The sequence below is a fragment of the Tupaia chinensis genome, unplaced genomic scaffold, assembly GCF_000334495.1.
Source record: "Tupaia chinensis unplaced genomic scaffold, TupChi_1.0 Scaffold000097_1, whole genome shotgun sequence".
Lineage (NCBI taxonomy): Eukaryota > Metazoa > Chordata > Mammalia > Scandentia > Tupaiidae > Tupaia > Tupaia belangeri.
The window spans coordinates 5,382,684-5,394,661 of NW_006159559.1; the positions used below are offsets into that span (position 1 = coordinate 5,382,684).

The 11,978-nt window shown below is 40.7% G+C and overlaps 1 protein-coding gene across 1 annotated transcript in view; it reads right to left on the bottom strand.

Annotated features, from left to right (window-relative positions):
- Window positions 1–6,897, bottom strand: part of IBTK (inhibitor of Bruton tyrosine kinase) — a 103,393-nt gene extending 96,496 nt beyond the window's left edge. Inside the window, 1 exon segment of the mRNA XM_006143349.3 lies at window positions 6,717–6,897. The gene's annotated coding sequence lies outside the window, so the exon portion shown is untranslated.
- Window positions 6,898–11,978: the final 5,081 nt, after the last annotated feature.

The following is an 11,978-nucleotide window of genomic DNA, read 5'->3' on the forward strand; positions in this document are numbered from 1 at the left end:
ACAGTTTTTCCTAGGGCACTATCCCTTCCTCTGACCCTCAAATGTTGGCTTCTCTCAATGTTCTATCCTCAGTCCTCCTTTTCTCTCTACTTCACAATGGATAATTTCAACCCCTTTAATGTTTTTAACTCTACCCTATATGCTTATAATCCCCAAATCTGTCTCCTGCCTACACATCTCTTGTAAATTCAGGCACATGTTTCCAATGTCTATTGTAAATTTTATTTATGTATTTTTTAAAAAATGCTTGCTGAAAGGAAAAGAAAGCAAGGAAATATTTATTAAGCACTTAATAGATATTTTACGTCACAAAAAGATTAAGTAAGCTACCCAAATCACTCTACCAATAAAGGAGGAAGCTATTATTGAGGTCTGATAAAGTCCATGCTATTCCTGCTATACTACAATGCCTTCTCCAGTGAATCTACAGCTGTTCACAAGATATTGAGAATGGAAAAATAAGTTAGACCTAGATAGTTTAGGCAAAATTATAAAATATAAGTTCACAGATAATATTTAGGTGAATGCATAGTTTGTTTAACAACTGTATTAAATGAACAAAACGTACTCATTACACTTTCTCTACCATCAAAGGGTCACAGTTTGGCAGGAGAGACTGGTTTTACTTAAGCACAAAAGTATATCATGATTATAAACCTATGGTCAAGACAAAACAAACAATACATAGGAACAGGAAGTTGAAAAGAAGAGCACAAGGAAGATTTCCTACACAAGAGATATAAACTATAACTTCAGGGACCAGCATATGGCATAATGGTTATGTAGCTGGACTCCCATGTAGTCAACTACAGTTCAAGTCCCAGACCTGGAGACTTAAAACTCACACCGGGTGTGGATGCATACATGCCCAAAATCCCGAGGGGAATGGAGAAGGGACTGTAGGATGGCCATCCACCCTGGGAGGTGATTTCTCATTATCTGTCTCTCTCTCTCTCTCTCTCTTGCCAGTACATGCTCCCTACAGCAAACATCTCTTAAAAAAAAATCAGGGCTGGCAGGTAGCATGGAGGCTAAGGGCTAAGGATGCTGGACTCCCACATGACCACTACAGTTCAAGACCCAGACCTAGTGGCTTGCTTTCTACCCCTCTCTGGTCAAATTAAAAATAAATATAAGTAAATAAACAAAGTTAAACAGGATAATTCTTTAAGGAAAAAAAACTATAACTTCAAATTAGTACTTTTTTTTTTTTTTGGAGAGATTTTCACTGTAGGGCGCGTGCGCTCGCCAGACAGACAGAGAGAGACATAGAGACAGAAAGCGAGAAATCACCCCCCCGGGGGGATGGTCACGCCGCAATCCCTTCTCCTCCATTCTTCTCTCGGGATCTTGGGCACGCACGCACACGCGCCCGGCGTGAGTTTTAAGCCACCGGGTCCGGGACATGAACCGCGGTCAACTACGTGGGAGTCCAGCGACATAGCCATTACGCTAACTGCTGGTTCCCAATGCTTTTGTATTTACTATTACCTGTGTTTCAGATGTCCTCCCACTCTGACTTTATCAGGCAAAAATGTACTCATTTGGGAACCAGCAGTTAGCGTAATGGCTATGTCGCTGGACTCCCACGTAGTTGACCGCGGTTCATGTCCCGGACCCGGTGGCTTAAAACTCACGCCGGGCGCGTGTGCGTGCGTGCCCAAGATCCCGAGAGGAGAATGAAGGAGAAGGGATTGCGGCGTGACCATCCCCCCGGGGGGGTGATTTCTCGCTTTCTGTCTCTATGTCTCTCTCTGTCTGTCTGGCGAGCGCATGCACCCTATAGCGAAAATCTCTCCAAAAAAAAAAAAAAAAGCACTAGGGTCATCTTGGTCCATTCTGAAAATTCCAAATAATCCCCAAGATAAAAAGAGCAAAGCCTAACACACATACACAAGGATAGACAGCATCATGTATCTTTCTTAGAAAAACATAAAGTCAGAAATTCAAAGACATATTTCAAATATTGAATTGACAATATATAGTGATAGCATCCAGGTTTCTGGCTTAGATGACAAATAGTAAGAAGTAAATACTTTCTGAATTAGGAAAACAAAACAAATCTAAACAAAGGATTATTTAAAAAATTACAGAAGAAAATTTCATATACATGAGGACTAGAATGTGTTGATGGGAAACTGAGATGGAAAAGTACAGCTAGCTAGCAGGAATTGTTCAACACTGAAGATTGGTCTACTACAAAGGTTTTAGTCAAGGTTGAACTCTATAAAGTGGCTCACAATTCTTCCACTTTCCCTTGGTTAATATCTGTTATCTTCCTAAAACACAAATTTGATCATGCTATTCTCTAGTATACCCAAGAACAAAATGAGCCACTAACCATGCCACACATGTTAAGAATAGCCTTGTAACCTTAATTGCAGTTAGGCCTGCAAATCATGTCCCATACAAAGTTCAGATAAAGAATTCAGAACACCTGAGTCAGAAACCCAGGTACACCATCTGGGCATGTCACTTAATTTCTCTAAGCCTCAATTCTCTCATTTGTAAAAAGGGACTAAGAATTATCTCCTGACTTTCTGTAAAAATTAAATGGAGAATTTATTCCTACAGAAAGCACCAAAAAAAAGTTAAGGAAAGAAGGGGGAAAGGAACATTATTGGTAAACAGGTAAGAAAATGCCCTAGTTTTTCTTTCTGCTGAGATGCTTTTCACCCAAAACTTCACAAGACACCACTTCCCCATGGCTTAGAAACATATCATCTTTAGAGCTTTTACATGGACATGCATAGTGCTTTACACAAATAAACTAATTTAATTCTAATTTCAGCCTCATTCTTATAATATGACCTTCATGTTACAATGATAACATTGGTATGAAGGTTTAAGTAATCTTGGAGTGGGCAGTTAGTTAGCCAGGAGTGGGCAGCCCTAAGAGAGCCCTAAGAGAAAAGCGAAAGTCTAACCTAGCCCTGGGCACCAGGAGGGTGAGGCAATTTGCCATCTTCCTTCCTTGGGGCCTGAGTGAAGCATACAGGGATGACTCCTAGATTTTTCTCTTATCAAAAAGACCCAAGCAAGCATTTTAGTCAACGCCCTAATCCCCAAGTGAGCGTTTTGGTCAACGCCCTAATTCCCACTAGGAGGATGAATTAATTAGGCAGTCTAATTAAACAACCTGGCTCACACTGGGCATGAGCAATAAGGTAATCAAATTCCTCATTCCTTACCTGTGAGAGAAGAGCAAGCACAGGAGAAAGCGCGCAAATTCTAATTCAAAGGAAGGAGGTAGGTAGTATGACAGACCTCCCACCAATAAATATTCATGATCACCTCTAGTAATAAAAGTAACAATTAACCAGTATCAAGCACAGTTGCCACCTGGCAATCTGCCTGCCCAAGAGCCTTTTTGGGTGTACTTCCCTTTCTTTCCTATTAAATGTTCTCTTCTACCTACTTCATTCATGGTTGCGGTTTCATTTTGTGCCTAGGGACGGATCTCTAATTTTAGCAATCTGGACCCAAAGAACCAAGGACATCACAACACAACTCGACATTCTCCCACCCATTAACAATCTATCCAAAATCACACCATGAGAAAAAAGTACTCTATTGTAGATTCTACCTATTCTACTCTACTAAATTGATCTCTCAAAATGTAATTAGAGGGAACCAGCAGTTAGCGTAATGGCTAAGTCGCTGGACTCCCACGTAGTCGACCGCGGTTCGCGTCCCGGACAGGTGGCTTAGAACTCATGCCGGGCACGTGTGCGTGCGTGCCCAAGATCCCAAGAGGAGAATGGAGAAGGGATTGCGGCGTGACCATTCCCCCTGGGGGGTGATTTCCCGCTTTCTGTCTCTATGTCTCTCTCTGTCTGTCTGGTGAGCACACGCGCCCTATAGCAAAAACCTCTCCAAAAAAAAAAGAAAAAGAAAAAAATGCAATTAGAGAGACTTCAATGAGAAGTAGTATAGTATGGTAGAAAAAAACTATCCTCATTTGTAGCCTTAAGAATTGGATTCTTGGGACCAGCAGTTAGCATAATGGCTATGTCGCTGGACTCCCATGTAGTCAACCGTGGTTCATGTCCCAGACCCAGTGGCTTAAAATTGACAAACGAAAATAATTAAAATAACTTCAAAAGAAGCAAAAGTATTCAGCTATTAACAAAGATGCAGCCTATATTCAATAAGTACTTTGTCATCATCTTGATGGGACCTTTTTTCTCAGCTGATAGAAAAGAATGAGCATTCCTTTCTCAATATGGTAGTTGTGTAATTTGTACCATGAGTGGGACAAGCAGTTAGCGTAATGGCTATGTCACTGGACTCCCATGTAGTCGACCATGGTTTGAGTCCTGGACCCAGTGGCTTAAATCCACACCGGGCGCATGTGCATGTGCCCAAGAACCCAAGAAGAGAATGGAGGAGAAGGGATGCCATCCCCCCTGAAGGGTGATTTCTTGCTTTCTGCCTCTGTCTTTCTGGGGAGCGCATGTGCCCTATAGCAAAAACCTCTCAAAGAAAAAAAAAAAAAAGAATTGGATTCTTACCTAAAACCTTGAACAAGTACCCAAATCCCTAATCCTCAAATTCCTCACTTGCAAAATAATGGCCATAATCTTTCTAATCTACCTTGCCTACAGATAAGTATATCTACAGATAAAGACTTTAAACTCAAGGTAGAAGGGAGAGGAGAATGCTAAACTTGTTCAAATTTCTTAATAAAACACACATTCAATAATTTTCTTTTTTAAACTGCTCTTTATAATCAAAATATCTTCCCTATCAACTTGTATCTGTATAATATTAAAATAACTATTGGGCTGCAAGTAGCATTGAGGTTAAGGCAGCTGGATACCACATGGTCGACTACAGTTCGAGTACTGGTTTGGCGACTTGAAAATCATGCCAGCCCAGTGTACATGCATTCCCAAAATCCCAAGAGGAGAATGGAGATGAAGGCACTATGGATGGCATGGCCATCTCCCCTTGAGATTTTTCCCCTTGAGGTTTTTCAGACCCACTTTCTCCACTACCACCCTGTCTGTCTCTCTCCAACAAGTGCATATGCCCTATAGCAAAAACTTAAAAAAAAAAAAAAAAAAAACTGTTACAAGCTATATAATTTGCAAATCATAATAATTTTTTAAATTCCCCAAAATAGTTCACAATCATTTTAAAATACCAACACTACGTTGGTATATTAATAATAGCTTTATCAATATGATATTTTATTCTAGTGTTTTCTCAAGTATAAAACATAGAAACTTCGGCTCAATACTTTTATTAGTGCAATATCTAGTTTTACAATAGAGAGACTGCCCAAATTTTCAGAAGCAAGCACATCTCTAGATATGGGAAAGAATATTCTCCTATTTATGAAAGTAAACTGAAATAATTTTGTATCATTTATAATTAACCAAGTAATACTGAGCTTTATTTAATAAGGACATTCATTTATAGTCTTTTGAATTGTATGGTCCAGAAGCATTACTTGGATTAAAAAAAAGTAGTAATTACTTACATAGATGTTAACAGACTGAAACTGTTAACATAATATGTTAAGTTTTAAAAATAATGTAACGTGGAGCCAGGCGTTGGACTCCCACATGTTCGTTCCACCTCCCACCACTCGCCCTCACCCTTTTGAGTCCCAGACCTGGCAGTATGACACTCACACTGGGGGAGTGGATTTCTCACATTTCCTCTCTCTGTCTCTCTCTTTCTGAGGAGTGCACACACCTTATAGCAAAAACCTAAAATAATAATAATGGAACAGGACAATTTTTTTTAATTCCTTTAAGTAAATTCTGCGGTAACTAAAGTTTCCGCAAATACCTGTAACACAGTGCTTATTAGAAAACAGTTCTCACCCACCTTACTTCAGTTTCTACAACAAATAAAAATGAAGAAATTCAAAATAGAAAGGAGGGAAACCAGCTAGAAAGGTCTGTACAAGTATGTGAATTTGCACCACAAAATAAGTGATGAAAACACTATAACTCATAAAAGTCACATCTTTTCAGTATTTCTGATAAATTTTGAATTTCAAATGCCCAACCTGGAGACATAAGAAAAATGGTGACAACATCAATTTCTGCTTCCCCCTAAATTTCTCGATTGGCTAACATACTTGAAGTTTTTGAAGATGTTTTCCAACATGTCAAGGATGGCCTGGGTTTCCTACTTCGCAGCTGAACTATTACAAAACTTTGAGCCTGACAGTTCTGCTTTGATACAAGCACAAAATGCCTCTGTCTCCTCTGTCTCCCCACAACACCCGAAAAAGAACTGGTTTCTTTTTCATCAATCGCAGTAAACCTTCTGCTTCCCCTACGGAATCCCCAGTGTGGGCTCAAACTTTGTGACTACGCGAAGGGGGTAAGGGACATAGGCACCTCTAGGAATGCCTTCAAATCCCTGGCTCCAAGGGAAGGGACACCAGAACTAGGCACTAGGAAGGCTACAGCGGTGGAGGGCGTGTCGGCAGCACTGCAACGTAGCAGGCGCTGGAACAGGCCATTCATTAGCTCAAGGGGGCAGTGGGGAGGCGGCCGCTGGGATCCGGACCACTCCGCCAGCCCACGGCGCCTCGCGCGCGCCCAGGCAGCCTCCGCACCGCGCGGCTCCCCTTGCCGTGATCCACTTGCGCCACCGACGTGGGCAGAAACCCGCTCCCGCTGGAAGGCGAATACTTTCCCATGGCCCCCGGGCCTCTCCGCCCGGTCGGGCCGCGCCGAGCCCTCCCTCACCAGTCGCTAGATGAAACTGCGCCGGTGGTCTCCGCAGGGTGGGCGCACGGCCGCGCAGGGACTCATCCTCAATGAAGGCAACAGAAGGAACCGAAGGGCGCCAGGGAAGGGGTGGTCCCCACACCCGGGTCAGCTCAGGCAGCCGCTGCACCTACTGCCGCGACTACAAACACACGGAGCCGGGTAGGGAGAAAGGGCTGGAGCGGGCGGTACCCAGGAATAAGGCGGGCTTTGATTGGCTGGGGCTCGTGTATGACTCGTGACGATTGGCTGGCACCTGCCCAAAAGGCCTCGCGTGGCAGCACCTCAGTTGTGGCCTTTCCCTGGCGCCCCGAAGGAACTTGACCCGGCTGGCCTTGGGGCCGCCAGGACAGCCAGGGACAGAGGAGGGCATTTTCCGAGACTTTAGACCAACGGCGGTAATGGAAGTGACCCTTCCTGGGCCAACCTTCCAGGTAGAACGTCCTGATGACTGGAGACTCGGAAAGAAGGATAAACCTGGTGTGGAGAGGACTGAGGGAGACCTGGCCGGCATCCAGTCACAACGCAGCAGAAGCCAAAGCAAAGGCATCTTCCGCTGAAAAGAGTTCCCTCCTGAAGCCCTGACAGTGGGGTCACTGGAAAGCCAAAGGCGTCGTCTCTTGGAGAAGCGGCTTCGCCCTTCTCTGTCTCGCGTATACACCCCGATTCTCTGGGAGTCACTCCCTTGGTCAGAAGACGTCACTGCCTGCTTATATCGCCACCGTGGGACCAGCTGACGAACCAGCGTCATGCCACTCAGTGCCTGACACCGGGCTTGCCCTGGGATTTTTCCACTTTAACTTTGAATCTAAGGGCCATTTAAAAAGTAATCGAGTGAAAAATATTAGGGAGGAAAGAAAGTAACCGTAATCAGTACTAGGATACTGCGTGGGAAACATACTAATGCTGAATGCCTAATACTCTAGGCACTCAGTAAGTGTTCAGGGGTAGTGTGACTCAGAACAAACACAGGAGTCAGGAGTTGGCTGAGCAGCTCTGCCACGTTGTGAATTGTACAAGCCATTTAGTCTCATCTATAAAACTAAGGATTTGCGCTACTAGCCCAAAGCCACAGGGCTGGTTAGTGAAGAAAAAGTAAACTAAGACCCAGCTCTCCTGCTGCCCTTCCCAAAGACATTCTGTTTCTTTGTTCCTTATTCTGAGTGCCCTACTTCCTACTTTGTCATGTGACAAAAACCAGTTGTAATGTAAAAGTTGAATGATTCGTAAAATAACTGCATATGATGACTTTCATATTCTTGAACAAAGAAGCCAGTAATGGCAAACAAATCTAACAATGTAAATAAAGGTATTGACTTGAGTTCAAATCGTATCTGTCTCTTGTATCTGGGCAAGTTAATTAGCTTTTCTGAAGGCTCAGTTTTCTTATTTGCAGAATGAGCAATAATGTATTTTGGGGGTTGTGAAAATGTAATGGTATAAAGGAGTGCCTAGCACACAATAACACTTCATAAATATGACTTTCTTAAAAAGAATTATTTTATTTAACTTCATTTATTTATTTTATTTTGACCAGAGAGAAACAGAGTGAGAGAGAAAGAAGGAAAGTGAGAAAGTAAGTTGCCAAGTCCAGGACTCAGTGGTCAGCCATGTGGGAGTCTAGCACCCTTCACCACCATGCCACCTGCTGGCCCCACATAAATACTACTTTTTATAATTAAAGTATTTCCTTAGCAGCTAAAGTATTACAAGTCGTAGGTTTTCATTCATATAAAAATTGGCAGAGATCAGACACTAGTGGTAAGCACTGGGATCCAACAAGTTAACAAAAATATGTATAGACCCAGATAATCCCTAACATAAGAATAATTGGAACTCTTGCAAGTATTACAAAGAATACTATGATAGATTTACTATAATAGATTAAATCCGGCTTCCCAAAGAAGTGACTCTTTTTTTTTCAGAGAGGTTTTTGCTACAGGGCATGTATGCTCACCTGAGAGACAGAAACAGAGAGACAGAAAGCGAGAAGTAGCCCCTAGTGGAGATGGCCACACTGCAATCCCTTCTACTCCATTCTCCTCTCAGGATCTTGGGCATGCACACACACACGTGCCTGGTGTGAGTTTAAGCCACCTGGTCCAGGACTCGAACCATGGTCGACTACATGGGAGTCCAGAGACATAGCCATTACGCCAACTGCTGGTCCCTAAAAGAAGTGATTCAACCTAACATCCAAAGAATGAGTAGGAGATAACTAGATGAAATCTGATTAAAAGAACATTTCAGGTCAAAGAACAAAGAATACTTTTCATTTCCCTAGGAACTGGGTACATTCAAAGGTAGTGGTTATTTACAGGACAGAATTTTGAAATATTTAGGAAATAGTACAAATGAAAAGTACTTAACTGAAAAATTCATTGTATATATGGTTGGGAGGAAGAAATCAAAATTAGCCCTTTTTTTAACAGAATTATTTATTTAATTTGATTTGGTATTATTAATTTTAAATTATGACCAGAAAGAGACAGAGAAAAAGGGAAAACAAGAAAGCAAGCTGCCAGGTCCAGGACTTGAACGACAGTCACCCATGTGGAAATCCAGCATCTTTCACCACCATGCCACCTGCTGGCCCAGCCATTTTTGTTTTTAAAAAAATTTATTTGTATTTACAAAGGAGAGAGAATAGATTGAATACACTGATGTTATATTCAGATGATGTTTTATACCCCCAATTATTCATGTTTTAAAGTTCCGTCTTAATAGGCAGTAATTGGTTGTCCCCACAAAATTCATGTGTTGAGACTTGATTGTATTAAAAGGTGTTAAGTGAGAACAATCCAATCTTGGTGTTCCAGGATGGGGCCTTTGGATAAATGCATAGCACTGTCCTTCATAATCAAAGGTGCTAACTCATTGTTTTGTGTATTTGCTGTCTTTCATGTTGTTTAAGAGTATGTAATAACTGTTGCCCCAACTTCAGCTGATAGTAAAAAAGACAACAGAACTTGCTTGGAAACTTAGATTGAAACCCAAACCTTGTTGGTTCTACAAGAATTGTTATTATTACTGGAAGGTCAGCAGTGTAACTGGCCTACTAATGACCAGAATCTTATCATTTGTCCTTATTCTCTTCCACTTCATATCATCTTCCATGAAAGAACTCTTGGCTGGCCACATTTTTCTCACACACACATCATTTTTGTCATTATGGAAGATAGTACTGATACTCGAATTCCAGGGTGCCCAGTGGGCTTTTATTGGCTCAAATTATTGATAGGTGAGAAGTCATGGATTATAATGATCAATCCTCTATTGGAATCATAGCTGAAGAAGAATGAGGAGTAGTTTCCCCCAAAGAAGGCAGTAAGCAATGCAGACAAAACAAAGGATCACTATCAGGCCTATATTCTTTCCTCTTGAATCTAGGGGCTATGGTCTTAGCTATATTCCTTCTATAGTATGATTTTTCTGGACCAAGACATATCCTGGTGGTTAAAGGCAGCTGGATCCTACATGGCCAACTGCATGGTTCAAGTCCCAGACCCGGTGACTTGAAAAATTCATTGGGCACACATGCGCATGCCCAAAATCCCCAAAGGATGGAGAAATGGAAAAGGAATTTCAGTGTGACCATCCCTCATGGGAGAAGCTTTCTTGCTTTCCCTTTCTCTTACTCTGTCTCTCTTCAGTGACCACACATGTCCTCTGGCAAATTAAAAAAAAAAAAAAAAAAAAAAAACGAAGAAAAAAAGAATGATTATCCTTCAAATTCTCACAGAAGGCAACCTCTTCGCAAATCTGTAAGGGCCTTCCTAACAGTCAGTCCCTCTATACTACTTCTCTAACATTCATACTGTGTATCATACTGTTTTGTTTTTACATTTACTGGCTTTGCACATTGATGCAATAAAATAACAAGTTCTGGGAGCAAGTTGCCTATAGATTAAATTATATTACATTTCTTAAGAGTTGTGAGATCTCATGCAAGTTACATAACCTCTCTAAGCCTAGTTTCCTCATCTCTAAAATGAAATTATTAATACTTCATAACAGCCATATTTAGTTTAAGTAGATTACATATGTAATGCTCTTAGTACAGCACTTAGCACTTAGTTGACATAACCTCAACTTTTCTGAATGCGTCTATTTCTGTGTATTTGAAGAGAGATGGGGAGATAAGAAATGACCCACAAGGTGGCAGTGTGTTTATGTAACTTCAGATTTGTATACGTTGGAAAGCAGAGTCCAAATTCGAGGCAAGTACTAGACAAATTCAAAGTCTATACAAAACAAGCAAAACTGTGAGAAATCAAACCTATGAATTTGACAAGCTTAGCATTTTGTTATAATCAGATTACCAAACTCCACAAACTCTCCCCTCTGGTAAGACTGAGTCTGTATAGTGTTCCTTTCTCAGCACATCTTATTTAGAATTACTTATATTCCTTTTCTTCATATCTAAATAATTAAGTCTGGCTGTCACCATCATTGAGGAGGAAGAGCACAAGAGAAGGAAGAAGAGGAAGACTCAATATGTTGTCTAAAAGAAATTCACCATAAATATAAAGAAACAGATTGAAAGTAAATGGATAGAAAAAGATATAAGAATAATAAAACCAGAGTGACCATTAGAATAGCAGAGAAATAGACTTTGAGACAAAAAAGTATTACCAAAGATAAAGAGGGATAATTAATAATAATAGGGTCAATTCTTCAAGAAGAAATAATGTGTATATGCCCAACCATAAATACGTCTGTGTTTAATAAATAACTTAAAAACATATTAAACAAAAATCAACTGAATTAAAAAAAGAAAGCATGAGATTTTAGCAATTCTCTGAGCGATGGGTAGAACAATTTATAAAAAGGAAAAGACCACATGATTTGACTCCCAATGCCAATTCCTTGTTTTGAATTTGTACTATATATTATGTAAGACGTAACTGTGGAGGGAAACTGGGCAAAGGGTACAAGGGACTTCTCTGAATTGTTTTTGCGTCTTCCAGGGAATCTAATTATTTCAAAATAAAAATATTTTTTAAAAGTAATGGAATGGAAATTTTTTTTTTTAATTCAGATTCAGTTGAAACTTACATCCAGTGTTGTCAGTGCAAAGGTGCATGCTTCCTTTTCTTTATTCAGGAGCAGAAGCAGTAGTCTTTGCTTGAAGTTCAAATCTATTTATTATTATTATATTATTATTACAGATCATGTACCCTCTGAACTTTATTATAAGGCCCTCTCAGAGATTTGGTAAGCTTCTCCACATTTTAATAA